Source organism: Adiantum capillus-veneris, chromosome 3, assembly GCF_014529385.1.
Source record: "Adiantum capillus-veneris isolate H3 chromosome 3, ASM1452938v2, whole genome shotgun sequence".
In the NCBI taxonomy this organism is placed as follows: Eukaryota; Viridiplantae; Streptophyta; class Polypodiopsida; order Polypodiales; family Pteridaceae; genus Adiantum; species Adiantum capillus-veneris.
Window position 1 is genome coordinate 59,680,749 of NC_140933.1, and position 6,001 is coordinate 59,686,749.

Genomic DNA, 6,001 nt, shown 5'->3' on the forward strand with positions numbered 1-6,001 from the left:
TGATTGATTACGTACACAGATGTACTTACAGCTTCCGCCCAAAGCTCAAGCGGTAGGCCTGCATGTAACCGCATGCTTCGTGCTCTCTCCATGATTGTCCTGATCATCCTTTCCGAAATCCCATTTTGTTTAGGTGTTCTTGGGGTTGTCCTTTGCCTCCGAATGCCATTTCTAGCACAAAAGCTTGGCTGCAATATTCGCCTCCATTGTCGGATCTGAGGCATTTAACCTTGGTACCTATTTCATTCTCCAGAAAGGCTTTCCACCTTTGAAATATGGAAAATACATCGGATTCATTCTTCATGACATAAACCCATGTTTTTCTAGTCGCATCGTCTATGAATGTTACATAGTACAATGAGCCACCAAGTGATGGTGTATTTGCAGGACCCCAAACATCAGAATGAACCAACTCAGGTTTTTTATTTTTTCTTTCATTTCCTGATTTTTGAAATTTTACCCTCCTTTGTTTACCATAAACACAATCTTCACAGAACTCTAAGTCCACTTCTTTCCAACCTAGTAGAAGCTTCTTTGTTTGAAGGATTTGCATTCCTTTGGCACTCATATGCCCAAGCAAATAATGCCACACTGCACTATTAACTTTTGTAGTTGATGCACAAGCTGAAGGTTGCGTGCTAACAGTACACAAGTAAAGTGTACCAACCTTTTCTCCCTTGGCAACCACCAAAGATCCCTTGACCTTTTCTCCCTTGGCAACCACCAAAGATCCCTTTGAGATCTTCCACCGTTTGTTTCCGAATGCAATGTTGTGACCTTCATCATCCAATTTGTTACCATATACATGTGGTAGAGATGTAGGACCGCCGGGGCATTTTTTCCCTCTTTAGGAGGTTTTTTCCCCCGTGCATTGTATATACGCCCACTACTCTAGGGCTATCTATTTTTTTCCATTGCACACTAAGTAACACACTCTCTATTGTGTGCCTTGAGCTTCCTTCGTCTTCTCCAAGATGTGTGTGTTTCTCTGCAACCCTAATTCCAACAATTGGTATCAGAGCAGGTCACGTCCTCCCAGGCTTAGTCGCCAGCTGCTCCAGCACACACCTGCTCACTTTCTCCAATTTCAGTGAGCTTTGGAGAGCGTTTGCAGGTCGACAAAAATTTTGGGTAAACTCGAAGAGCTTGGTCTGCTCAAAATTTTGATTTGGGCTCATTTCGGCCTCCGTTTCCACTACAGGCAGTACTGCACAGGCTATTTCATCATTTTGTGCATAACAGGTGCCTTATAGTCTTCTACGGTTTGTGCTATATAGCACAGGTTGTTCCCGCTCCATTTCTCCTATTTTCGGGCAGTTTTCACATCAGGTGCAGCATTTACCATGGTTGACAACAACAACACAGATGTGTTCAAGATGTTTGCTGAGGACAGGCTGGATGGGAACAACTACCCTATGTGGTCTTATATGATGCAACATGTTCTTGTGTCAAAGGGTGTCTGGAACATTGTGCAGGGCATTGATGTACGTCCTGGTTCTGAGGATGTAGGCGATGTTGAGGATGTTGCAGGTCTTGCTGCAAGGATTGCAGCTGTTAGAGTTGTTTTGCCTACGGAAGAACAAGCTCATTGGGATGTTAAGGATGCGCAGGCTCATGCATTGATTGCGTTGTCTGTGAAGCGCACCATTGCTCCTCACATCCGTTCAGCAAAATCTGCAAAACAGGCTTGGGATATTCTAGCAGGTCTTTATGCAAGCCGCAATGAGGCTAAAATTGCTTTGCTGCGTAAAGAGCTAGAGTCAAAGATTATGCATAAGGAAGATGATATGGACACTTTCCTTGCTAGTGTCAAGGATATCAATGAGCAACTTATTTCTGCAAGTGAAGTTATTTCAGACAGTTCCCTTGTGCAGACTGTTCTTGATGCCTTACCAGATTCTTACCAGACTTTTGCTAGTACTTGGAGACTTATGACCCAAGGAAATCCAGAAGTTGTCAAGTTTGATGCATTATGCACATTGCTGTTGCAAGAGTCACTGTCCAGAAAAAACAAGACTAGACAGCGTGCAGTTGAACAGGCTTTTATTGCTTCTCAAAGAAAGGGTGGTAACAGCAATGCAACCACTTCTTATGGTTCTGCTGCAAGTGGCAAAAATTATGTTCCTAATGCTTCTACTGGCAGCAATTCGTCTGGAAATTCTAGTGATAAGGGCAAAAAGAAGATGTGTTGCCATTATTATAAAGCCAATGATCACTTGATCAAGTCGTGTCCTAAGTTGAAGGCCAAAGAGGCTAAGAAGAAAGAGGGTGGTTCCACTGCAAATGCTGGTTCCACTACAAATGCAACCATTGTTGAGTCTTCTGTGAAAGGAGACTGTGTTGCTGATGTTGATGGAGAATGGGCTTTTAGCGCAGAGTGCACTTACAATCCTGCTGTCCATGATGCATTCTTGTCAGTTACTGCAGATTCACATGTATGGTATTTCAACAGTGGTGCTACAAAGCACATTACCTCACATCGTGAATTGTTTACCTCTCTTGAGTCTGTCCCTCATGGGAATTTAGTCACTTGTGCCAACAACGCCTCTTATCCAGTTCAGGGAGTTGGAAAGATTGTGTTCACTGTTGCTAATGGCAGTTCCCTCACACTTGTTGATGCACTTTATGTACCTGAGATCAAGAAGAATCTCCTGTCTGTATCCGCACTTACTAGACTTGGACTTGTAGTCAAATTTGTGGATGACAGATGTACAGTTCATGATCACAGTTTTGGTGATGAAATTGTTGCATATGGCCTTTTGTGCCGTGGGCTGTATAAGCTCACTTTGTATGACAAGTGTGGACAAAATTTTGCAAATGTTGTTGCAAATTCAAGGGCTATTTCAGATGCAAAACTTTGGCATGCACGTTTTGGTCATCTGAATTTTGCCAGTTTGCTGCGTTTGCAGAAATCTGATATGGTTGCTTCTTTGCCGCCTCTTGAAGCACATGTCAAACACGTTTGTGAAGGTTGTATTTTGGGTAAGATGCAGCGTTCTAAATTTCCAAAGGATGGTTCAGTTCTGGCCACATGCAGGTTGCAGCTTGTGCATAGTGATGTTTGTGGGCCCATGCAAACTCCATCCTTGGGCAATTACCTGTACTTCGTGACTTTCATTGATGATTACTCCAGGCATGCATGGGTATTTCTGCTTAAAGCGAACTCCAAAGTTTTTATGTGCTTCAAACAATTTCTGGCTATGGCTGAAAATGTCTCGAAATGTACTATGGGCACCCTCCGTTTCGATCGAGGGGGGGAGTATATGTCTCATAAATTTAATGCATTTCTGGCTAGTCATGGGATAAAACACCAATGTACAGTGCCTTATACACCTCAGCAAAATGGTGTTGCTGAGAGGAAAAACAGGTCACTGATGGAAATGGCACGATGTATGGTCAAAAGTCAAGCTTTGCCGCATTCTTTTTGGCTTGAGGCCATTATGTGTGCCACTTATGTACTTAACAGGTGTCCTACGAAATCTTTGCAGTCTATTACTCCATATGAAGCATGGCATGATAGAAAACCTTCTACGTGTTTTTGGCTATTTGGCATTTGCTTTGGTGCCACAAGTGCAGCGCAGAAAACTGGATGATAAGGCTGTCAAATGTATTTTTGTTGGTTATAGTGCTGAAAGCAAAGGTTACAGGTTGTATCATCCGCAAACAAAACGTATTCTGGTTTCTCGGGATATAGTGTTTGTGGAAGATTTTGTTCAGCCCTTGCTATCATGTACTAGAGACAGTAATGTAAGCTCACAGGACATTTATGACACTTTGTTGCCTCTTTTCAGTGGTGGAAATACGAATGTAAGTTCCAATGAGGCAAATGTACAGCCTATGGGGGTTTCTGAAAATGTTTTAGATCATCCTATTACTGATGCAGATGTACATGATGTACTTGATGAGGAAAGGGTTGAAAATGAGCAAGCTAGAGGTATGTCAAAATGGCTGGTGCACACTTTGCGTGACAGTAAATTGGATGCACCTTTGTCTAGTCGTACTTGTTCAGGCTCTCGCCATGCATCTTATGCATCAGATTGTTATGCTTTGGCTGTGTCTAGCTTACATGATGTTGAGGAGCCTCTGACTTTTGATGAAGCACAAAATTCAGAAAATTGGATGGTTGCTATGCAATCAAAATATGATGCACTTATAGAAAATGACACATGGACTTTATGTGATTTGCCTCCTGGAAAAAAGGCCATTGGTACGAAGTGGGTTTACAAGTTGAAACGCAAGCCGGATGGTGAGATCGATCGCCATAAGGCTCGACTTGTTGCAAAGGGTTATGCACAGAAAAAAGGCGTAGATTATGAAGAGACTTTTGCTCCCACTTGTCGTATGACTACTGTGCGTTTGCTATGTGCATTGGCAGCTCATTTTGGTTGGGATGTACATCAATCAGACATTGTTACTGCTTTCTTGAATGATGACATATTTGAGGAAGTTTATGTAACGCAGCCTCACGGTTTTGTAATAAAAGGACAAGAGGACAAAGTGTGCAAATGTAACAAGGCTTTGTATGGGTTGAAGCAATCTCCTCGTGCTTGGTATGAGAAAGCTTACACTCATTTGGTCAAACGAGGCTTTTGTAACAGTCCAACAGAAAGCACATTGTATGTAAAGCGTGAGGGTGATGTACTTCTCATTGTGGTTCTTTATGTTGATGATTTGCTGATCACTGGACCAAATGAGAGACACATTGCTGAATTTAAGGCTGATTTGAATGCTACTTTCAAGATGAAAGCTTTGGGGCTGTTGCATCATTACTTGGGTATACAGTTTAAGCAGTGTGATGGTGGTATTGCCTTGTGTCAAAAAAGTTACATAGAGACATTGCTATGTAAGTTTGGACTTGAGGATTGCAAACCTATTGCCACTCCCATGGAAAGAGGTTTGAAGTTGAGTCTACATGATGTTGGTGATCCTGCTGATGTCACTCTTTACCAAACTGCTGCTGGCTGCCTCATTTATGTATGCAACACAAGGCCGGATATTCAGTTTGCAGTCTCACAGGTCAGCAGATTTATGCATAGCCCAGGGTCTAAGCATTGGCAGGCTGTCAAGAGGATTTTCCGCTACCTTAGTGCTTTGCAGTTCATGTATATCATGGTTGAGCAAGAAGCAACCTACTGTGGCCACTTTGAGTTGTGAGGCTAAGTACAGGGCAGTCTTCACAGCTACGGTTGAGTATGTATGGCTCAGACGCCTTATGGCTGATTTGGGTGTTGGACAGGACACTGCCAACACTATCTACACTGACAGTCGGAGCGCATTGGCAGTTGCGAGGAACCCAGTTTTTCATGCTTGCACAAAGCACATTGAGGTGCACTACCACTATGTCAGGGAGTGGCTCTCAGCAGGAGAGATCAGCTTGGCTTATGTGCCAACACAAGACAACCTTGCAAATCTTTTTACAAAGGCATTGTCTCGTGAGAAGCTTGAAGCTTTCCGCAAAGCTTTGGGCTTACTCCCCTTTGTGGACTAATCCTATCCTCAGGGCATGGCACTTCCCTTTACTCATGTGCCAGCTCTCGTTCACCGCATCACTCCAGGGGGGATTTGTTACCATTGAGTGGCATAAAATGGTAACCATCTTTTTGCAACATTTGTCAGCCTACTCAACGTCCTCTTCCTCATATGTGTATATATTTTTCTACGCTATTAAGTTATCTAGAGTAAATTCCCCCTCTTCGTTTAACCTTTGTGGCGACACATACATTATACTCTTCTCAAAAAAGTCACCTTAGTCATATATTTATATTACCACCCTTTTCTTTTTTGCTTTGTAAATAGAATAAGCATACAATAACCAACTATATACCCCCAAACTTTCTTACCTCTTTTGAATTAGTAGTAGAAAAATAATATATCCATCTTCCACCCCATATAGATAAATTCCCATGGAAATCAACTCTCCACTTGTCTTTACCAAAGATTATGGTCCCTCTCTACAAGTCTTCTATGCCCCCTACATAGGTGGCCCAATATCTCTTAAGAA